Source organism: Bos taurus, chromosome 24 (genome assembly GCF_002263795.3).
Source record: "Bos taurus isolate L1 Dominette 01449 registration number 42190680 breed Hereford chromosome 24, ARS-UCD2.0, whole genome shotgun sequence".
Taxonomy (NCBI): domain Eukaryota; kingdom Metazoa; phylum Chordata; class Mammalia; order Artiodactyla; family Bovidae; genus Bos; species Bos taurus.
In genome coordinates, this window is record NC_037351.1 from 25,919,773 (window position 1) to 25,944,631 (window position 24,859).

At 42.4% G+C, this 24,859-nt stretch overlaps 1 long non-coding RNA gene across 1 annotated transcript in view; it reads left to right on the forward strand.

Moving 5' to 3' along the window:
- Window positions 1-772: 772 nt before the first annotated feature.
- LOC101904557 (uncharacterized) overlaps window positions 773-24,859 on the forward strand; it is a 30,087-nt gene continuing 6,000 nt past the window's right edge. Inside the window, exon 1 of the long non-coding RNA XR_009492706.1 lies at window positions 773-1,313. This is a non-coding gene — a long non-coding RNA (uncharacterized lncRNA). The remainder of the gene's footprint in view (window positions 1,314-24,859) is intronic.

Genomic DNA, 24,859 nt, shown 5'->3' on the forward strand with positions numbered 1-24,859 from the left:
ACGACATCTCTATTATTGTCGTTGAGTTGCTAAGTTGTGTCCAACTCTTTTCGATCCAGTGGACTGCAGCATGCCAGGCTTCCCTGCCCTTCACCATCTCCTGGCATTTGCTCAAATTCATGTCCATTGAGTCAGTAATCTGTGAATGGTGACTGCAGCCATGAAATAAGAAGACGATTGCTTCTTGGCAGGAAATCTATGACAAACCTAGACAGTGTGTTGAAAAGCAGAGACATCACTCTGCTGACAAAGGTCCATATAGTCAAGGCTATGGTCTTCCCAGTGGCCACATATGGTTGTGAGAGCTGGGCCATAAAGAAGGCAGAGCACCAAAGAACTGATGCCTTCAAACTGTGGTGCTGGAGAAGGCTCCTGAGAGTCCCTTGGACAGCAAAAAGATCAAACCAGTCAGTCTTAAGGGAAATCAGTCCTGAACATTCATTGAAAGAACTGATGTTGAAGCTCCAGTATTTTGGTCATCTGATGTGGACAGCCAGATCATTGAAAAAGTCCTTGATGCTGGGAAAGATTGAGGGCAGGAGGAGAAGAGGGCATCACAGGATGAGATGGCTGGATGGCATCACCGGTGCAATGGACATGAACTTGGGCAAACCTCGGTGGGTGGTGAGGGACAGGGAGGCCTGGCTTCCATGGGGTCGCAAAGCATTGACAAGACTGGGTGACTGAACAATAACAGTGCCATTCAACCATCTTATCCTCTCTCACCCCCTTCTCTTCCTTTACGTCTCTATGGTGGTTTAGCCACTAAGTTGTGTCCGACTCTTGCAATCCCATGGACTATAGCCTGCCAGGCTTCTCTGTCCATGGGATTCTCCACGCTAGAATACTGGAGTGGGTTGCCATTTCCTTCTCCAGAGGATCTTCCCAACCCAGGAATCGAACCGGAGTCTCCTGCATTGCAGGCAAATTCTTTACCGACTGAGCTATGAGGAAAGCACATCTCTATAATGGAATAAAAATGCCTACCTAAACAGGGTGCTTATGAGGACTGAGTGAGTAACTGCATGAAAGGCATCTGCCACACAATGAGTTCTGGACCAATACATGGAAGTTATTATTATTCTTGTTATTAGATGGTTACTGTAAGGAAATGAGCCATCCTAATTGTTAGTCAGTGGTATGTGGTTGTCTATCTGCACTGGAATGGACGTGATATAGCGTTTATAGGAGGCATTGCCTCATGACTGGGGAAGCTGGATTGACCAGTTGAGTCCAGCCATCCATGCTCGCCAGGTTGATCTGTCCTTGGGAAGAGTCGTCCAGGAGGTTTCCTCAGTTGATCCGGTTTGCTGGTGAGTTGAAGTAATTTGGAAAGAATCCAAGGTGAGAAGGGAAATTCAGGGAGACAGGCTGAAGAATCTAGGTGAGAACTATCTGCGGAGCAGTTAAGGAGAACCCCTTAATGGGAGGCTTCATTAAGGTAGAAGTGGGGGTGGGGTGGGTGGGAGGTGAGTGTGGGGGTTGAGAGTCGGGGCGAAGAGGATCTGCTGGAGTCAGAGCTAGTGCAGTAGACAGGGTGTGGCGTGTGAGCCCGGAGCTGCAGAGGTGTAATCACCCTCAAAATTGGGAGGTGCCTGGGAAGGGTGGCCCGGGGTGGGGCTGGGGTGGGGAGGTGGAGACATGGGAGGGGCAGGATTGGGAAGGGACAAATGGGAAATTGCTGAGCTTGGTGGGGTGGGGCTCTCCCAATAAATCATCTGCAGTGGCTCCAATTGGCTTGAGTGTTTTTTTCTCTGGTGGCTCTATTACCAGGGCCCTGCTTCCTTACTCTGTTGTCTTTAATCACTCATGACTCACCCAGGCAGCCAGAAGGCTTCACGCCGCTGGCAGGGTGACTGGCCCAGAGCAGCTGAGTCTATTTCACTTGAGCAAACACAGAATTGCACATCTCTGGGACACGGAGGATGGTATTGGGAAAGGGACAGACCTGATATCGGGGTGGGATAGAATTATTACTTGAATTCATCATATTTAAAAAATGTATTGCTCATGAAATGATGCACATGCCTAAGTAGTATCTGGGGGTTTTATGATTCAAATGTTTGTATTCAGTATTTATAGCACTATGTGGTTGAAGTGTAAGAAATAGGAAAGAAGAGGAGAGAGAACCTCTCTGGGGTGAAGAGCGAGACTTTGGTATAAACTGGAAGTGAAAAAGTGAATGTGTCAGTTGATCAGTCATGTCCAGCTCTTTGTGACCCCATGAACTGTAGCCTGCCAGGCTCCTCTGTCCCTGTGATTCTCCAGGCAAGAATACTGGAGTGTGTAGCCATTCCCTTCTCCAGGGGATCTTCCCAACCCAGGGATCGAACCCATGTCTCCTGTATTGCAGACAGATTCTTTATCATCTGACCCACCAGGGATGCCCAAGATAAGCTTAGAACCGAGTTCAAATCCCAGCTCCTTCACTTAGCCATGTGGCTCTAGAGACAAGTTGCTTAACTCCTTTAGAGGTTCTTTTCCTCACCTGTAGAAAGTGAAAAGTGATACCTATGAAGAGGTGTTATGGGGATTAAATAATGTAGCATAGCCAGACACAGTGCCTAAAAAATGACAGCTCTTGCTACTAAGTTTTACCTTAGATGCTTTTTCTTATCAGTTCTCTCAGATGTCCTTTCAAAGTCATTGAGACAGGAGTGTGATTCCAATTTCACAGAGGAAGGGTATGTGGCTACACTGGTTATACTATTTGCTGGAATCACAGAGCTGCCTGGTAGCAAGGCTATCACCAAAGTTCGAACCTTTTGACTTGCAAGCCCAGTGCCCTTGGCATATACAATGTACAGACACAAGGAACTAGGAATCAGGACAGCTGCTCAGTATTTATTCAGCTTGACTTCTTAGCACGATGTGAAAATTATCACATGTTCCACTGCCAGGAAAGGAAGTTGTTGAGGCCGAGTTGGGGGTGGCCATTTGGGCTGCACGAGCTTTTTACAGATTCTCTATCCCTGGAGGATCTGAACATCCAGAACAATTTCCCTGCTTCACTTGCAAAGGATAGGGGTGGGTGGGGGTGCCTCAGGAGATATGTCTATAATAGAGGCGCCAAAGACGGGCAACTGTGGGAGGAAGTAGGGGTGGGCTGAAGGTGTGGCAGCCTTTCTTGCAGCATGGATAATTGTTTTGAAAAGCAGACAGTTGCCTGGAGGAATGGAACACGGGTCTCCTTTTCATGAAGTCTGCACTGGAGTTGCTAATGGGTGCTACCAATGCCAGCTCACTGCTTTGCTGCCTTGGCCCTTCCCACCCCCTGTCCTCCTCCCCCTCCCCCCAACCCATCCCTCCTACATGCTCCACCCCCTCCCCCTCAGTGTTGTTTACTTATCGGACCACCCCCGCTAAGACCCCTCCTCTGAGGCAGGGCTCACAGCTTCCCAGTTCAGCACTGTGTCCCCTCATCCTAACTCCAGGCCCAGCAAACAGCTGTTCAGGCTCTCCATAAATATTTGTTGAAAGGGCAAAAGTATGCTCAGAAGTATAATTCTACAGTTTGCGAAGGCAATTTCTCAGGGGAAAAAAATGGCATTTATGAGCAGAGCTTTCCAGCAAATTATATTCAGCCATAATACTACAAGCATGCGTATAATTATCTCTGTATTTCTTGTTTTTGCATGATACTAGTTATTTCTGCAAGATCTGAGTGTTTGCACCAATGTGCAAAAATGAGCACTCTTAAACATGACAGTAGATGGCTCCTGTTTAAAAGTTCTGACAGTTACATTCTAGAATTTAAGGACTTGATTTGGGATCTTCTGTTTTAGAAACAATGTATTGTGGAAAGTGAAAGGAAATATTTTACTTCAAAAAAGGAGAAGACGAGCATTTTCTAAGCATAAATTCAATGAACACTGTGTTTGGTCTATACATGATAACATTTACAAATAATTTCAAGACATGTTAAGAAACTGATTTAAAAAGGAAACACGTAGGTAAACTTAGGGCGAAGTGCCTTTCCTGGTTATAGAATATACATTTCCCTAAAATATTCATAATTTGTCACTGTAGATGATTTTACTTTAGAAAAGTATATTTTTAAGACAGTGTGTCTGGAATATTACATCTAGTGCGTCAACACTGGTTTCTCTTGCTGTGTATTCTGTACTTTTATGATACCATACGTTCTCACGTGGGGAAGCAATAAAGGCATTTTTCTCTGCCAAGCTATAGGTCAAGGCTAATATAAACAAACTGTCAACTTTTATATAAGAGGCTTCCTAAAGTTTGCAGAGTGTAAAGTTCCAAGACAAACCCCATGGTATCTAGGTGAGGCCTTTTGATACGGATAGAAATCTCTAGGAAGGCATTATGGAATCCCTCAATTATAATGATTGAACCACCACCACTGCCCAGCTGAGAAGTTACAAAACACAATAAAGTTATTCCAGATTATCTCAGCCAGCAATCAGGACTTTCGCCTGCATTTAGTGCGACCTCGGAAGACTAGTGGGGCAGGTCTCAACATGGAGGAGGTATGGGCTTGGGTGCTTAAGAATTTTACATAGATGGGTTTGCATAGAAATCATCACTAGCAGGGGAATTTACTTGTAAGTCCAGTGGTTAAGACTCTGTGCTGTCAATGCAGGGGGCACGGGTTCAATCCCTGGTCAGGGAACTAAGATCTCCAATTCCATGTGGTGTGGCCAAAAGACTAAAAAAGAAGACGAAAGAAAGGACAGGAAAGAAATCATCACTAGCAGGACACCTGGGAGAGACCTGGAGGCTGACGGCTGCTTCATTCTTCAGAAAATGGGCACGGGCACCGAGCCGGCAATATAACCTGCATTCCTCCATGTAAATGTTAATCACACACCTCAGTCTTGCACTTTATTATTAAATTCTGACACATACATTCCGTACATGTGTCAGACGTTTTAGATTTTATATAGACCAAAAGTTTTGCTCTGGAAAGGATTTTTACAAGGTGAGGTACATTTAGTAAATGTGTACTTTAATTTTGACCAAAGTACTAATTTCATGCTTCAGGATGGGTTTAAATGTGCCAACAGGATCGTTTTTGCTTGGTGCGAGAGGTGGCCTGTTTCTTTGACCCGCCAACCCTGAATTTGTCCCCACTTTGTGAGCTGTGAAATGAAGTCAGTCACTGATGAAAGGAACAAGAGAAGCCAGTTGGAGTCTTGGAAGAAAATCAAGTTTTATCTGCTTGTATCAATCTAAAAGTCCAGTGTCTCATTTCTGAGCTCTTCAAAGCAGGGAGACATTTGGATTTGAAGAATAAAAGACCCAAAAGAGAGAAAAGGATGAGGTGGTGGTATCAGAGCTGCTTTAACGTCAAGAGAGGAAATCTTAGATCTGTACTGCAGGGTCAGTGGGCCAGGGAGAACACTTGGAATGGAATTGTCTCTGTTTTCCTTGACATGCAATATTATATTAGTTTCAGCTGTACAACATAATGATTTGATGTTTGTAAGTATTGCACAAGTGATCACATCAATAAGTCTAGTTAACATCTGTCACCATACATAGTTATAAATTTTTTTTTCTTATGATATGTTCCATTCAGACTTTAAATGATGAGTCTACAATCTCAGTCATAACCTCTTGACTGTCTTGGGTGTCGTCTTAGAGCCAGGTCACCTCTCCTGGACCCTGCCTCTGCCCTGTTCTCCTACCCAGTTCCTGCTTCACACGTGCCCTTCTGCAGCTCATTGGAGTTGTCTCTTTGAGGGCAGTGTATTGCCAGGGTCCAAAGGTAGGTTTGCAATAGGGAAAGTGACTCTTGTTGAATGACTCTAAGGGAAGTGACTTTGACTTTCATTCAAAGTAAATGAAAAAGTGGAGGCAGAGGAACCAAGATCTTGTAGACTTTACTTTGATGAAACTATTAGGGCGAAGAGTCCACCTGTCAAAGCAGGAGACACAAGGGATGCAGGTTCGATCTCTGGGTCAGGAAGATCCCCTGGAGGAGGAAGTAATAACCTGCTCCAGTATTCTTACTTGGAAAATCCCACGGACAGAGAAGCCTGATGGGCTACAGTCTATGGGATCGCAAAGAGTTGGGCATAACTAAGCGACTGAGCACACACAACACTCTAAATAAAACTCATGACTATTTCTCTTTTTTATTCTCCATTGTGGGACTGATATCTATATAATAGCATTTATTAGCAAAGGAATGAAAGTGGGTTATTCAGGGTGCAAGTAAAGGTGGAAATGATCACCCAAGTTTAAGAAATGGTTTGTAATATTGCCCCCTGAAAGTCTAGCAGGCCCTATTTAATATTTAATCCAGAACCATTAACCAATGGAATGGAATGAAAAGTAAATATGCTCACAGTTCAATTGAAGGGCATAAGAGAGCAATGCAAACATTCAGACCATTTTATCACAGGTAGTATTTTTAGGTTGAAGGCAATCTAAGCAAGGTAAGATTCTGTACTTCTAAAACAGGATGTTTCTTTTGAGTGGTAGTATCTTCATCTGTAGTGTGTGAGTTGTATCTCTCCCCAGGATGATAAGTGAGGGAGAGACCAAAGGAAGAAAAGCAGACGTATGTTTCAGTTGAGAGTATGCCAAATACAGTGATTCACGGCGTCCTAATCAAACAGGCATGAGATCTCACTGAAAAAGAAAAGTTTACTCCACCCATCTTGGAAACTGTTCTTTGCCTAAGCTCAGCATACTGACAACCACTTTCTAGACATGTCACCAAGTTGTTCTGGATTGGCAAGGAAATTATATGAAAATGCTGACCAAGTCAGCTTAAATCATTATATGACTTTACTGCTGGCTTTTGTGATAGATTCAGCTCTGAGTATGGATTTTTTTTTAAATTCAACAACTAATCTCATTTACGTATGGCTTTTTGATTTGCTCTACATTTTTCTCTACAATTTTATTTGAGCCATACACTTTTGAAAAAAATTGTAAATATGCTTCTACTTGCATTTCTCTTTAATTCTGTAGGATTACATAGGTAAAGAAAATTTACAACTTAAAGGTTTAAGAATCATGTCATCTATACCTCTCATTTTATAGGTGAGCAAAATAGAGGCCATATCTACTGCCACATAAGATTGGATTTTTGCTAATACTCTAATTTTTAAGAACAGAATTCTTTTGTGAGTTATATAAAATGAATACACTGCAAATTATTACTAATGAAATCTGTGGAAAGATTAGTCGTTTGAGTTTACATTTATGGTTTCCCCAAGATGGCAGTGCTTCTGAATCACCTGAGAAATCAGAAAAACAAAGCAAGAAAATAAACAGCTAAAGGAGCCAACACAGACCAACTGACTCAGGTTGGTAAGGCTGGACCCAGGCCCTAGTATATGATGAAAAAACTCTCCGGGTGTTGCTAAAGTGATGGATACGGACCCACTGTTTGAGAAACAGAGGATGTTGAACAGCCAACGCTTTGCTTTCCAAGGCGGTTCAGCAGAAGGTCGGATAAGACAGCTAAAGTATCTAGCTACTTACGGAATGCAACTGTAAAATTTTAGTCTGGTGAAACTCCAATAATTTCCAGTTTCAAGCTGATTCTTTCCAGGATCCTTGTTGTCACTGTGTCATTTCTAGCTTCGGTAAAAGAACCTCTGAGCTTAATGAACAGGCATGTCCACTTAATTTTCACCAAGGCATTTACAACTGACTCTATCACCAAAATGAATCTTGGAATATTTTAAACTGAGAACTCAGTTTTTGGACTAAATTCTGAATAAATAACCCAATAAGAATTAATGAATGGTGCATTTTAAAAAATAGTAGTATAAGGATATCTGTGGTTGATTGATGTCTAAGAAAAACATAAAAAAAAAAAAACAAAAAACAAACAGAAACCACAGTATCTTAGGCCAAATAATTGACTTAATGACATTAGGCAAAATCACAGACCAAGCTTGACGTGTGGAACAGTGGTCCCTAACCTTTTTGGCACCAAGGACTGGTTTTGTGGAAGACAATTTTTCCACGGACTGGTTTGCGGGGTGGGGTGGGAGATGGTTTCTGGATGATTCAAGTGCATCACAGTTATTTGTGCAATTTCTATTAGTATTACATTGTGATATAGTGAAATAATTATGCAACTCACCATATTGCAGAATCAGTGGGAGCCCTGAGCTTGTTTTCCTGCAACTAGTCCCATCCAGGCATAATGGGGGATGGTGACAGCAGGGTTTGTGTTTCTATGAGAATCTCATGCCACCCTTAATCTGACAAGAGAGGGAGCTTAGGTAGTAATGTGAGTGATGGGGAGCAGCTGTAAATACAGATGAAACTTCACTCGCTGGCAGCTGCTCGTACAACTTGTTTCCTAAAAGTCCATGTGTCAACTGGTACCGATCCATGCCCCGGGGGGTGGGGACAGATAATGTAGGAAATATATTTCACATAGGATTTTATAAACCCCAGTTTTCTAAGATCTTTTCCATTTACTTCCTAACTGTGCCCCTGCTCATCACTTCATAGAGCTACATAATTGAAAGACCAAGAAAGATGTTTCTAATGGTGTCACATTTTGATGATTCAAATAGGCTTCCAAAGACAGTCATTAGTTATAGGGGACAACTATAGCCTTCTCCCCTTAACACTTTTCCACTTTCCTGGGAGCAAAACTTCTGTTCTTCTGAAAATTCATCTTCCTGTCCTTTTAAACCATGCATTCAGAGGGTGGTATTAATCATAATATTCTCACTAAGCCACAGGGGTTGACACATGGCTTAAGAATATCTGCACAGGTTCTCCTTGGGATTGATTAAAATGGGAGTTAAGAGAAGAAAGCCTTCTCACCTCTGCTGGTGAAGGCACAAGACCATCTTCTGTGGAAGAATGTGAAGGCAAAGGGAGGGACTGGAAATAGGGTAGGAGGCCTGGCAGGGCTGGAGTCCTTGTCCTGTCATCCCATGAATCTCCTACCCATCTTGTTCACTCCGCTTCTTTGTTTTGGTGAATCAATACGTTTTTACTTTTGGCTTCAAAACCAGTTTGGACTCCATGTGTGTAATTCGCAGCCAAAAGAGTTTTAAAACAAAAATTAAGAATACCCTTAGGATTTAGGGAAAATTCACATTATTTGACTTTCTCATAGAATGCACTTGTTGAGTACAGAGGATGGCAGAGACAAATATATTGCTGGCTGTTCTCACATAAGTTTTCACTGCTGGCTATTCTCTGGAAAGATAAGAAGCTCAAAACAGCAACAAAAATCAAGAGAGGAACAGTACATATGAGAGTAGATTTCAATAGTTATTACTAAATATATATTTTGTATTTTGCATGCATGCAAGTACTTACACACTTCAATTTCCTATAAACTAAATTTAATGCCATATTTTGTATTATTATTTTTTAAAAAAATTTGGCCATACCTGCAGCATATGGGATCTTAGTTCCCTGACCAGGAATTGAACCTGTACCTCTTACATTGAAAGTTCACAACTTGAAGGTTCCTATGTAGAAGACTTACTGTAATTAGAAGGTTCTTTCTTATGTTTAATTGAGATTAATCTGAACTGAAGTTTTGGCCCCATCTGATAGTTGGGCCCCTGTCCTCTGCAGGTAGATATATCTGAAGTTTTGCTAGGAGTTACTAAGCTCCTATTTTCTCATCTTCAGTTCAGCTCAGTCGCTCAGTCGTGTCTGACTCTTTGTGACCCCATGGGCTGCAGCATGCCAGGCCTCCCAGTCCATCACCAACTCCCAGAGTTTACACAAACTCATGGCCATTGAGTCGGTGATGCCATCCAACCATCTCATCCTCTGTTGTCTCCTTCTCCTCCTGCCCTCAATCTTTCCCAGCATCAGGGTCTTTTCCAATAAGTCAGTTTTTCACATCAGGTGGCCAAAGTATTGGAATTTCAGCTTCAGCATCAGTCCTTCCAATGAATATTCAGGACTGATTTCCTTTAGGATGGACTGGTTGGATCTCCTTGCAGTCCAGTGTTCCTCCAAAAAAGGAGTGTTAGGGACCTTGAGAATTCTTGGAATTGTCAGAAAATCGCTGTGCCACTGAGGACTTGATAAGGTGAAGAAGATGCTTCAACTCTTCAACATTTCTTTAGAATAGAATGGTTCTTAGAAGTTTCTTTTGATGTGATAAAGGGAAAAGGGAAATGAATAAACTGAGAATGAATAGACTGAGACGTGACCTTCTTGAGATATGCCAGGCCCTTCAAGGAGGGTGTGTAGAAGTTGGGGGAAGGAGGCACTTTACTTGTATTAGTGCATTTAAGCCTCATAACAACAATGTAAAGTAGATGACATTATTCATATTCCTTATGAGAAACTTAATTAGAAAGGATAAGCAGAGCTGAACATTCTCTCTTTACTCGTTGAGGCTGTCTATTTCATTTCTTCTAAAGAAAGATCTTTATGTGTAGAACTATGCACTGAGATTGAAGTGATCCTAGTGATCATATATGTTCTTACCTAATCCAGAACACTTTTGAAGTTGATGGATATTAATGTTATTATGTTGCAATAATGGGTAGAGGCTAGGACTGTCCGGGGGTTCTGGAACTTGGGGTCACCATAACATAACGTCACTTCTAAGCCACCAGGAAGTCCTAGCCAGGGGCACTGTAGGTTAGGGACTTGGTTGTAGTAATTCCATCTTTTGTTTCTAACTTTCATGGGACCATCTCCATGCACATTATGAGAAAATATCTTCTTATATCAACATCCACTCAAGAAGTTAAGTGTTTTAATTTGTCCAAGGGATACATTTTCACCTAAATCTGCTTGAGTTCCCAACAAAATTCCAAACAAAATAAAGCTTCTCTAAGTCTCCCAGGACAGTGGTTGTGATCGAATTCAGTTCTGCCTGTCATGGTGCCAGCTCACTTCAGGCCTCTCTTTCACTGGGTTTCCCAAGGGTTGAACACGTTGGAGCTGTTTCCTAGCCCTTTTCTCTGTCCTGTACAATTGCTATCAGTACACATCTCAGGAAAAGGTGAAATTAGTATTTATAGAATCCATTTGAGATTCCTGATGAAAGATGATTTGATTATAAGATATTATTATCATCAACAGACCCTGGGATTATATCCTTAGGGTTATTTGTGACACTCTCTCAACATGAACACCATCTGAAGCTCAAATATCCACTTGGTAGCATCTTCTTATGACTTTCATTATTTTGCATCAGCAAATGCTTAGTCAATTCATAATGAGAAATGCTCTGTGTGATCGTTACTTAACAAGAAACTAAACCTTGTTCTGCGTGCACAGATAGACTGAATCATATTTTGAATTGGGATAAGCACTAAGAATACAAGTAGAAACTTGTTCAATTATATGCCTTGGAAGACCCAACTCCCAAACAGAAGTAGACTCTGAAGTTGTCAGCATTATCCCAAATGATTCAAGATTGGGTAAGCCAAATGAATAGAATCTTGTCCAGTTTCACTTCATGCCTGTGTGCGTGTGCATGCTAAGTCACTTCAGTTGGTCCAACTCTGTGCGACCCTATGGACTGTGCTCTCTTTCAAAACTTAACAAGTCTCACAGGGAGCTCAAATCTAGTGCTCTGTGATAACCTAGTGGCTCAGGGTTGGATGGAGTGGAAGGTGGAAGGGAGGTTCAAGAAGGGGGAGACATACATATGACTAAAGCTGATTCATGTTGATAGATGGCAGAAGCTACACAATATTGTAAAGCGATCATCCTCCAATTAAAAATAAATAAAATTTTAAAAAATGTATATCTTAAAAGGAATGCTATCACTTTATGTTAAACTAAAGAATAAGTTGAAGATGATTATATTCCATCCAGTTATTATGCAAATTAAAGATGTAAAATTATAAAATTCAATGTGGAAAAATGATTTGACTCTTCAGGTGATCTCTTTTTCTTAGCTCCCATCAATGTGCAGATTTGGAGCATTGTTCTTTGGCTCAGTTATATTTAGGATGATCTGAAGTGTCCTGGTACTAGATTAAATGGTAGAATTATATATTGCTTAATGTAGCAACAGACATTTAAGTTTATGGACTTTTTTTATTGCTTGGCATTTGAAAATACATTTTAATCCACAAAATCAACATCAGAATACTTGATCCCAAGGATGTACTGTGAGACACATAACACAATCATTTCTTACATAAGTGACAAAAGATGCTTTAGACCACCTACATGAGTGCGGTGTGCTCAGTCGTGTCTGACTCTTTGCGACCCCATGGACTGAGCCCGCCAGGCTCCTCTGTCCATGGGATTTGCCAGGCAAGAATACTGGAGGGGGTTGCCATTTCCTTCTCCATTAGAGCAACTACAAATACTCAGTTCAGTTCAGTTCAGTCGCTCAGTCGTGTCCGACTCTCTGCGACCCCATGAATCGCAGCACGCCAGGCCTCTGTCCATCACAAACTCCTGGAGTTCACTCAGACTCACATCCATTGAGTCAGTGATGCCACCCAGCCATCTCATCCTCTGTCATCCCCTTCGCCTCCTGCCCCCAATCCCTCCCAGCATCAGAGACTTTTCCAATGAGTCAACTCTTCGCATGAGGTGGCCAAAGTACTGGAATTTCAGCTTTAGCATCATTCCTTCCAAAGAAATCCCAGGGCTGATCTCCTTCAGAATGGACTGGCTGGATCTCCTTGCAGTCCAAGGGACTCTCAAAAGTCTTCTCCAACACCACAGTTCAAAAGCATCAATTCTTCGGCACTCAGCCTTCTTCACAGTCCAACTCTCACATCCATACATGACCACAGGAAAAACCATAGCCTTGACTAGACGGACCTTTGTTGGCAAAGTAATGTCTCTGCTTTTGAATATGCTATCTAGGTTGGTCATAACTTTCCTTCCAAGGAGTAAGCGTCTTTTAATTTCATGGCTGCAGTCACCATCTGCAGTGATTTTGGAGCCCAAGAAAATAAAGTCTGACACTGTTTCCACTGTTTCCCCATCTATTTCCTAGTAAAAGATATTATAATAGGAGACTAATGGATTTTTGATTTTGTCAAGTTCTTTACCGATACATTTGTTAAGGTTAGGTTAGTTATACTAATCTTTTTGAGGTGTACCTTTGGCTCTCTTTCATAGGAAAAGAGATTTTTTGCATTTTCCAATCTGTTATTTGCTACATCAAGGGAACACTTGAGTTCTAAGGTGAACAGGCTCATCGTTCATGTTGGGGTTCTGCACCCAGGAGGGCTTCCCTAGTGGCTCAGTGGTAAAGAACTCACCTGCCAATGTGAGGTGTGGGTTCGATCCCTAGGTCAGAAGGATCCCCTGGAGAAGAGAATGGTACCCACTCCAGTATTCTTGCTTGGAGTATCCCATGGAGAGAGGAGCCTGGTGGGCTACAGTCCACGGGGTCACAAACAGTCGAACACAACTGAAGTGACTTAGCACACAAGCACCCAGGACTGCAGACTCTAGGTAAAAGGACCCACTTTGCAGTTATTTCAGTGCTTAGACACTCAGTCGTGTCCGACTCTTTGTAACCCTATGGACTGTAGCCCGCCAGGCTCCCCTGCCCAAGAAGATTCTCCAGGCAAGAATATTGGAGTGGGTTGCCACGCCCTCCTCCAGGAGATCTTCCTAACCCAGGTACCGAACCCAGGTCTCCTGCAATGCAGGCAGATTCTTTACCATCTGAGCCACCAGGGAAGCCCCAGTGCTAACCAACATGAAAAACTCACCCGCAAAAAGCAGTCAAGCAGTAGTCTGCAACCTGTAGTTTGAAATCCTGCCTGTGGTTCTCGCTAAAAGTGCATTTTCCTTGATTCCGCCCCCTCCCCCCACCCCAGGACACAGTCGTCTGATCTGGAACCAGATCAGGAATATCAGGTTTACTGAGCACCTGGGTGTTTCCCAATGCTTGTAATCCAGAGCCATTGGAGAAAACGCCTGTGGGTTACCAGTGACTAGAACAGCAGCTGGAAATACAAGACGGGTGTGGCTAAGGCAGCAACAGAATGTTTTTCATAGCCTGGTCCAGCCAGGGTGGAGATTCGCAGGGATAGAACCAAAACTGTAACATTTCATTTTCTGCCATTTCGCTTCCTTTTCTATCAGCTCCTCCCCCAAACCCACCCCACAGGCCCTTCAGATGAGACCCAATTTCTCTTCAATTTTCTAGGATGATAACTGCTAGGAATTTACAGTAAATTCCTTCCAAAGGAAGTGCTTTCACCATAAGAGGATACTCGTGAAACAAACATCAACTGCTCCACTATTTATTAGAGAAGTTTTGTGTAATGGTTGAAGCCAGGATTGCTGGCTTGGTTTTCAGTCGCTCAGTCATGTCCGACTCTTTGCGACCCCATGGACTGCAGCACGCCAGGCTTCCGTGTCCATCACCAACTCCTGGAGTTTGCTCAAACTTATGTACATTGAGTTGGCGATGCCTTCCAACCATCTCATCCTCTGTCGTCCCCTTCTCCTCCTGCCTTCAATCTTTCCCAACATCAGGGTCTTTTCAAATGAGTCAGTTCTTCGCATCAGGTAGCCAAAGTTTAAAATAGCGCAAAGAAAATGTTAAGGTGGAAAAAGTTTTACTTATTATTTGTTATATTTAAGTCAGTGGACCAGTTTTCTGGGCCTAAATACCTGGTGTGAAACAAGTAAGGTTTTGAGTCTTGGATTTAAGGAAAGAAGTGTTCTTTTCACTAATCTTTAGGAACCACTGGCGCCTCTCTATAAACATAAATAAATCCATACTTAGTCATGATAACCAACTTAAAGAAGGCAGGGGAGAACTGTGAAAATAAGTGAGATATCTGTGAATGAAGCTGAGTGTCTCCTATCAGTGTGTAAAACAGTAATAAAGAATCGTTTCAAAAGATAGGCAGAAAGGCATTTGACAGAATTTGGCAGCTATTCCTAATAACCTCACTGTAATATTTTTAACTGAGGAAGATAAATACATTTCCTTAACTTTAGCTAAATTCGCCCAGCTTAATCTGTGAACTCATACTTGTCTTTTGTATTGCCTCATCCATGTCTCTACTGGTGGTTGACCATCCTTAGGAGGTTATCTTGGCATCTGACACCAGACCTTTGCCTTAGGAGAAAAATGCCCTTGTTCAAGGATATACTTTGATAAGTTTGTTGACATGAAGTGAGGACTTGAAGTAAAGACTGGGAAGAGTTAAGGAAACAAACCCCCAAAATGGATAAACCATTCTACATTAGAAGTAAACTGGAATTTAGAGGGGAATAGAGAAGAGATCAGAGCAGAAAATAGAAAAGGAAAGAATAGAAAGCAGAGAATAGAGAGAGGGAATTCAGGCATGACCATATGGGTTGGAGCCAGAGAATGACAAAAGCTATCAGGCATTTGAGTAAATCCCAGGATTTTAAGAAGAAGCATTTTTTAATCTTGTAATGTTTTGTCTTCTTGTTTTTGCTTCCTAGCCTCTCCTACCCACTCCCTCATCTCTCCAAACCTCCAGGAAACCCTGGTGTGCCTGTGAAGTTCTGTCAGGGGTGGTACTGTGGTCAGTAAAAGGCTGGGACAATGTGGCTGACTGGACACTGACTCACAGAAAGCGTGGCCAGGGAGCTCCACGTGCTGAAGAGCAGAAAAGCACTGGCAACCTGTGGATCAGTGGAGGGGTGTGGAGGCGCAGCTGCAGGGTCACCCTGACTCAGGAGGGGGCAGTGCCACCTTCTTCCTTCGCAATTTGATCAATTTTGTAGATCCATAATATTCCAACAATGGACGGAGAAGCCTGGAAGGCTGCAGTCCATAGGGTCGCCAAGAGTCAGACACGACTGAGTGACTTCACTTTCACTTTTCACTTTCATGCATTGGAGAAGGAAATGGCAACCCACTCCAGTGTTCTTTCCTGGAGAATCCCAGGGGCGGCGGAGCCTGGTGGGCTGCTTTCTATGGGGTCGCACAGAGTCGGACACGACTGAAGCGACTTAGCAGCAGCAGCAGCAGCAATATTCCAACAAGTATCAGTTCAGTTCAGTCTCTCAGTCGTGTCGACTCTTTGTGACCCCATGAATCGCAGCACGCCAGGCCTCCCTGTCCATCACCAACTCCCAGAGTTCACTCAGACTCATGTCCATCAAGTCAGTGATGCCATCCAGCCATCTCATCCTCTGTCGTCCCCTTCTCCTCCTGCCCCCAATCCCTCCCAGCATCAGTCTTTTCCAATGAGTCAGCTCTTCACATGAGGTGGCCAAAGTACTGGAATTTCAGCTTCAGCATCATTCCTTCCAAAGAAATCCCAGGGCTGATCTCCTTCAGAATGGACTGGTTGGATCTCCTTGCAGTCCAAGGGACTCTCAAGAGTCTTCTCCAACACCACAGTTCAAAAACATACAAGTATAATATCCACAACAGAGAAAGAGATAGAAAATTAGAAAAATTGGAAGGAAATAGAGAAAAATTATTGCTGTTTGCACATAACATTTTAATCAACATATTGATGGTGGTGGTTTAGTCGCTAAGTCATGTCTGACTCTTGTGATCCCATGGACTGTAGCCTGCCAGACTCCTCTGTCCATGGGATTCTCCAGGCAAAATACTGGAGTGGGTTGCCATTTCTTTCTCCAGGGGATCTTCCTGACCCAGGAATCAAACCTGGGTCTCCTGCATTGCAGGCAATCAACATATTACCGTGCGTGAAATTAGTAAACAACCAATAGAGAGTTGTGTATTGGTGCTTCATCGGAACTTCTGTGAAACGCATCTTTATAATTTATTTTTTAGAAACATTTATAGTAGGCTGACTACAGTTCCAATGTAGAATACAGGTTTACTCATTCTTATAAATTCTTTTGCCTTGTTTATAGGGCTTGAGTTTAACCCTCAAGGTATTGTGAACTCTAAATACAGGGTCTTGCTAAGTTGAAATGAATGCCCAGAAACTAAGCAACACCAGCTAGTATTTCCATCTTAGTGGACAGTGGAAAAAATAATAAAAAATGTATTTGTTAAAATGGATGATAAGGAAAAGGAATATGTAAATCAATATATTTGGTATATAAATGATGATTAAAATCTCTCTCTCACACACACACAGACGCACACACACACAGGATCCAGGAGATACCTGTGTGAGAAATAGACAAAGGAGCTCTTCCTTTTGGCACATTCAGCTTCCCACCAGGGTATGCAGTTGATGTGAGGAGACCACGTCAGCTTCCACCTCCTACTCACCCTTCTCCAGGCCCCTCTACTCAGAGATCAACCCAAACAAATATATGCAGCAGATTTGTGGAACGAGAACTTAAAAGTAAACATAAGAATAAAATATAGTATGCTTAGAGATGACTTGAATAAGATATATGCATCATCCATATGAAAAAAATTCAAAACATTACTGATACATATAAAATAATAAATTGAGAGTCATAGCTTGTGACTAAATTGGAAGATTAAATATTTTAAACACATCAACTGTTCATGCAAATATTGACGGATTTTGGAAACTCCAACTAAAATACTGTGTTCTGCAGCAGAGGCTCTGGTGAATGTAAAAGGTGTTTTTTAGATTAGAAAACTCTTAAAAAAATTTTTATTGATTATTTTTTATTAGAGGATAATTGGTTTTCAGTATTTTTTAATTTCTATTTTAATTTTTTTATTATGAGTGAATCTGAAATATATTTATTAGTTTACTTTAAAATGATTTTCATTGGAGTATACTTGATTTACAATGCTGTGTTTCAGGTATACAGCAAAGTGAGTCAGTTATAAATATACATATATCCACTGATTTTTAGATTCTTTTCCCATATAGGTTATTATAGAGTACTGAGTGGGCTTCTCTGATGGTTCAAGCAGGTAAAGAATCTGCCTGCAATACAGGAGACACAGGTTCGATCCTTGGGTTGAGAAGATCCCCTAGAGGAGGAAATGGCAAGCCATTCCAGTATTCTTGCCTGAAAAAAGCCCATGGACAGGGTCACAAAGAATCAGTCACAACTGAATGATTAAACAGGTAGAACAGACAGAGAACTGAGTACAGTTCCCTATGCTTTACAGTGAGTCCTTACCAGTTATCTATTTTATTTTATTCATTATTGACCCTTCATTGACCACAACACAATCCCACAGAAATATTCATCCCCTTCAGCTCTCCAAGTGTCTATAACTGCCTTCGAAATGGAGAAATCATATAAGCAGCAGGGAAAGGAGGAAGGAGGCTGAAAGGGTGAGTATTTATGACAAATAGATTGACACTATTCGGATGATACGGTGGAACAAATGCTAGCAGATGGGTCTAGATGTCATTGCCTACTTTTGCTACTATTATCACTCTTACCATCATCTTTCATTCTGAATTTCTCCAATCTTCTAATCTTGTTTTTTTGACAACTCTGACCAGTTAGCCTAGCCATTCATCCCCGCCCAGGAGTTCATGAATATCCCTGATTCAGGCTGCTTCTTCCTCTATACAAAGTGAAAAACCAAGTACACTGCTCTTGGCCTTGCCCTTTGGGAGGATTTCCCTTCACCAGCGCAGCCACCCCTGAGTGGGGCTGTAACGTGGCCACAGTCCTCCTACAACTGGCTCTGACATACTGTGCTGACTCAGCTGTGAGCCAGGAGCTTTTATTTCTAATCTTGTTTTTGTTTTTGGCCTGCTTCATCTGTGGATCATAATTAATGCCCATGAGGTTATCTCTGTTAGTTGGGGAAGAGACAAGAGTACAAAGGAAATAGGTGGCGCAGGAGTCAGGGCCACCTAATCATATCATGTACTTGTGTCTTCTGGGCCTTCTTGGGACCCATCCCAAAATTTCAGTTTCCATCAGGTAGTAAAATTTTCATGTTCTCACAGGTGAGACCAAGGTCTTATTTCTAGGTTATTGATGGAAAGACTCAGTTGCAGGGTCCTTCCTCAAAGAGATCCAATTTACCCTTCAATGAATGGACTCTGGGTCTATAAGCTCTCTTACATCTGAAAACTGGATGACGGGCCATAAATTTTCTGTCCTGATGACTACCAGTCTTTTGCTCACCATCTTTTGATGAAGCAGTATTTTGACTGATTATCTACTTCCACTCTGAGAACACCACAAACTTTGGTCCATTACCACAAATACCAGTTTCTCCAGACCTTAATAACTGTCATCCCAGCCTTGCTACTCATTGTAATAACTGTGTCAGACTTATTTCTGGCCTCTGCCATGCTGGAGTATCATTACCATAGAGGTAATGGTGGCAGCTTTTTTGCATTTCTTTTCCATGGGGATGGTCTTGATCCCTGTCTCCTGTACAATGTCACGAACCTCAGTCCATAGTTCATCAGGCACTCTATCTATCAGATCTAGGCCCTTACATCTATTTCTCACTTCCACTGTATAATCATAAGGGATTTGATTTAGGTCATAACTGAATGGTCTAGTGGTTTTCCCTACTTTCTTCAATTTCAGTCTGAATTTGGCAATAAGGAGTTCATGGTCTGAGCCACAGTCAGCTCCTGGTCTTGTTTTTGCTGACTATATAGAGCTTCTCCATCTTTGGCTGCAAAGAATATAATCAATCTGATTTCGGTGTTGACCATCTGGTGATGCCCATGTGTAGAGTCTTCTCTTGTGTTGTTGGAAGAGGGTGTTTGTTGTGACCAGTGCATTTTCTTGGCAAAACTCTATTAGTCTTTGCCCTGCTTCATTCCGTATTCCAAGGCCAAATTTGCCTGTTACTCCAGGTGTTTCTTGACTTCCTACTTTTGCATTCCATTTCCCTATAATGAAAAGGACATCTTTTTTGCGTGTTAGTTCTAAAAGGTCTTGTAGGTCTTCATAGAACCATTCAACTTCAGCTTCTTCAGCATTACTGGTTGGGGCATAGACTTGGATTACTGTGATATTGAATGGATTGCCTTGGAAATGAACAGAGATCATTCTGTCGTTTTTGAGATTGCATCCAAGTACTGCATTTTGGACTCTTTTGTTGACCATGATGACTACTCCATTTCTTCTGAGGGATTCCTGCCAGCAGTAGTAGATATAATGGTCGTCTGAGTTAAATTCACCCGTCCAGTCCATTTGAGTTCGCTGATTCCTAGAATGTCGACATTCACTCTTGCCATCTCTTGTTTGACGACTTCCAATTTGCCTTGATTCATGGACCTGACATTCCAGCTTCCTATGCAATATTGCTCTTTACAGCATCGGACCTTGCTTCTATCACCAGTCACATCCACAGCTGGGTATTCTTTTTGCTTTGGCTCCATCCCTTCATTCTTTTTGGAGTTATTTCTCCACTGATCTCCAGTAGCATATTGGGCACGTACTGACCTGGGGAGTTTCTCTTTCAATATCCTATCATTTTGCCTTTTCATACTGTTCATGGGGTTCTGAAGGCAAGAATACTGAAGTGGTTTGCCATTCCCTTCTCCAGTGGACCACATTCTTTCCCCACAGAAAAGAAATGCAAAAAAGCAAAATGGCTGTCTGGGGAGGCCTTACAAATAGCTGTGAAAAGAAGAGAAGAGAAAAGCAAAGGAGAAAAGGAAAGATATAAACATCTGAATGCAGAGTTCCAAAGAATAGCAAGAAGAGATAAGAAAGCCTTCTTCAGCGATCAATGCAAAGAAATAGAGGAAAACAACAGAATGGGAAAGACTAGAGATCTCTTCAAGAAAATCAGAGATACCAAAGGAACATTTCATGCAAAGATGGGCTCAATAAAGGACAGAAATGGTATGGACCTGACAGAAGCAGAAGATATTAAGAAGAGATGGCAAGAATACACAGAAGAACTGTACAAAAAAGATATTCATGATCCAGATAATCACGATGGTGTGATCACTGACCTAGAGCCAGACATCCTGGAATGTGAAGTCAAGTGGGCCTTAGAAAGCATCACTACGAACAAAGCTAGTGGAGGTGATGGAATTCCAGTTGAGCTATTTCAAATCCTGAAAGATGATGCTGTGAAAGTGCTGCACTCAATATGCCAGCAAATTTGGAAAACTCAGCAGTGGCCACAGGACTGGAAAAGGTCAGTTTTCATTCCAATCCCAAAGAAAGGCAATGCCAAAGAGTGCTCAAACTACTGCACAATTGCACTCATCTCACACACTAGTAAAGTAATGCTCAAAATTCTCCAAGCCAGGCTTCAGCAATATGTGAACCGTGAACTTCCTGATGTTCAAGCTGGTTTTAGAAAAGGCAGAGGAACCAGAGATTAAATTGCCAACATCTGCTGGATCATGGAAAAAGCAAGAGAGTTTCCAGAAAAACATCTATTTCTGCTTTATTGACTATGCCAAAGCCTTTGACTGTGTGGATCACAATAAACTGTGGAAAATTCTGAAAGAGATGGGAATACCAGGTCACCTGACCTGCCTCTTGAGAAATTTGTATGCAGGTCAGGAAGCAACAGTTAGAACTGGACATGGAACAACAGACTGGTTCCAAATAGGAAAAGGAGTACATCAAGGCTGTATATTGTCACTCTGTTTATTTAACTTATATGCAGAGTACATCATGAGAAACGCTGGACTGGAAGAAGCACAAGCTGGAATCAAGATGGCCGGGAGAAATATCAATAACCTCAGATATGCAGATGACACCACATTTATGGCAGAAAGTGAAGACGAACTAAAAAGCCTCTTGATGAAAGTGAAAGTGGAGAGTGAAAAAGTTGGCTTAAAGCTCAACATTCAGAAAACGAAGATCATGGCATCTGGTCCCATCACCTCATGGGAAATAGATGGGGAAACAGTGGACACAGTGTCAGACTTTATTTTTTGGGGCTCCAAAATCACTGCAGATGGTGACTGCAGCCATGAAATTAAAAGACGCTTATCCTTGGAAGGAAAGCTATGACCAACCTAGATAGCATATTCAAAAGCAGAGACATTACTTTGCCAACAAAGGTCCGTCTAGTCAAGGCTATGGTTTTTCCTGTGGTCATGTATGGATGTGAGAGTTGGACTGTGAAGAAGGCTGAGTGCCGAAGAATTGATGCTTTTGAACTGTGGTGTTGGAGAAGACTCTTGAGAGTCCCTTGGACTGCAAGGAGATCCAACCAGTCCATTCTGAAGGAGATCAGCCCTGGGATTTCTTTGGAAGGAATGATGCTAAAGCTGAAACTCCAGTACTTTGGCCACCTCATGCGAAGAGTTGACTCATTGGAAAAGACTCTGATGCTGGGAGGGATTGGGGGCAGGGGGCTAAGGGGATAACAGAGGATGAGATGGCTGGATGGCATCTCATCCAGCGATGAGATGGAAGTGAGTCTGAGGGAACTTCCAGACATGATGGAAGTGAGTCTGAGTGAACTCTGGGAGTTGGTGATGGATAGGGAGGCCTGGCGTGCTGGGATTCACGGGGTCGCACAGAGTCGGACACGACTGAGCGACAGATCTGATCTGATCTGATCTGATCTGAATGGTGGCAGCATCTATTACAGTAAACTCCAGTCTCAAAGATGCCAGTATCCTTGTACCAGTGCAGTCCTTATCTCCTTGTTTAAGTAGTGCCATGTAGGACTTGGGACTTCCCAGATGGCACTAGTGGTAAAGAATCCACCTGCCAATGCAGGAGACTTAAGAGATGCAGGTTTGATCCCTGGGTCAGAAAGATCCCCTGGAGGAGGGCATGGCAACCCACTCCAGTATTCTTGCCTGGAGAATCCTATGGACAGAGGAGCCTGGTGGGCTACAGTCCATGGGGTCTCAAAGAGTTGGACATGATTGGGCATAAGCACCATGTAGGCCTTCTCAAGGACATAATCAGATAGTGGATTCTACCATCTCACATAACACATTCATGAAAATATTCCCACCTCCCAAACCTTCTAATCCTTGAACTTCAACATTGCCACTTCATTTACTGTTGGCCACTTCCATATCCAAATCCCAGGGAATATTCTCAGCAGCATATTAGGAATGGCTCCAACTATTCTTGCAGACATTAAATCCTGAGGCACAAAGGAATATTCTCATATCAAATAATTTTTCTTTGAGTGAAGTAGCAAAAGTGTTTGTTGCTCAGTCGTGTCTGACTCTTTGCGACCCCATGGACTGTATGTAGCCCACCAGCCTCTTCTGTCCATGAAATTTTCCAGGCAACAGTACTGGAGCGGGTAGCCATTCCCTTCTCCAGAGGATCTTCCTGACCCAGGGATTGAACCTGGGTCTCCAGCATTTCAGGCAGATTCTTTACAATCTGAGCCTTTCTTAACCAGCTTTATATCCTACCTTCTAAAGCCCAACATCTACTCCTACATGTGATCTCAAAGTTCCTACCAGTATAGACAGACAAGCTTTTTCAGTTCCTTTGGTGTATAAGCTATTTCTCCCCAGAGCAGAGATTGTATTTCTCCATAAAGCCCTGTGAGACCTGTGATACTCAATCTTCTATGTCAACTTGGCTAGGCTATGGTGTCAGTTGTTTGGCCAAATGCCAGTCTAGATGTTGTTGTGAAGGTATATTTTAGTTGTAAATTGTCAGTAGACTTGAAATAAAGCATATTACCCTCCACAATATGGGCAACCCTCATCCAATCCATTGAGGGACTTAAGGGCCAAGGCAAAGTTTCCTTGAAAGAAATTCTCAAGACTGCAACATAAAAATCCTCACTTGAGTTTCTAGTTTGTTCTTCAGCAGCTTTTGGACTCATGTTGAACACTTTTATAAATTTGCAGCTTGCTGGCCTGCTGTATAGATTTCCAGGTTGGCAGACCTCACAATCATCCAGACCAATTCCTTAAAATAGACCTCTTTTTCTCTTTCAGTCTGTGTACACACACACATACCCATACACACACACAGTGTTTGATATATATTTTTTCTGTTGGTTCTGATCCTCTGAAAACTCTAACCCAAAACCCAAACTTGATCATAGGTTTGAAGGCAATGACAATAAAATGGGTAGATTTGGAAAGAGAATGCTTATTCCCAGGAAGGCCCGTTTATCTTAAAGTTTTTTCTTCTAGGGATACTATATTGTATATTGTCTTGGCTTGGGTTCTCCTAGAAGCAGAGCCTGAGGCAATGTAGACTCTTAAACGCAGGTTATTTATTTGAGAAGTAACCCCAGGAAGACAGAGTAAAGGGTGGGAGAGAGAAAAACAGGGGAGGAAGAACCAGTACACGGGGACATTACTGGGTTGATCAACACTGTAGGTGACTGGCTCTCAATCCCATGTCAATTTCTGAGAGGCCTTATGAAATGTCCCCAAAAACTTTTGAGAATAAAAGGGAGAACTACTTCTCCAGCAGTTCGTGTCCTCCGTTGTTTAAAATTGTGCATACTTTGGCATCATGTGTATTTGCTTTTGTTGTTCCGTCACTAAGGCATATCCTAATCTCTGCAAACCCATCGACTGCAGCATGCCAGGCTTCCCTGTCCTTCACTATCTTCCAGAGTTTGCTCAAATTCATGTCCATTGAGTCGGTGATGCTATCTAACCATCTCATCCTCTGCCACCCTCTTCTCCTTTTACCTTCAGTCTTTCCTAGCATCAGGGTATTTTACAATGAGTCCACTCTTCACATCAAGTGGCCAAAGTATTGGAACTTCAGCTTTAGCATCAGTCCTTCCAATGAATATTCAGGGTTGATTTCCTTTAGGATTGACTGGTTTGCTCTCCTTGCTGTCCAAGGGACTCTCAAGGCTCTTCTCCAGTACCACAGTTCGAAAGCATCAATTCTTTGGTGCTCAGCCTTCTCCTGTCCAACTTTCACATCTGTACATGACTACTACAAAAACCATAGCTTTGACTATACAGACCTTTGTCAGCAAAGTGATGTCTCTGCTTTTTAATATGCTGTGTTTGTCATGGCTTTCCTTCCAAGGAGCAAGTGTCTTTTAATTTTGTGTGTATTTCAGTTCAGTTCAGTTCAGTTCAGTCACACAGTTGTGTCCAACTGTTTGCGACTCCGTGAATCACAGCACACCAGGCCTCCCTGTTTATCACCAACTCCTGGAGTTCACTCAGACTCACGTCCATCG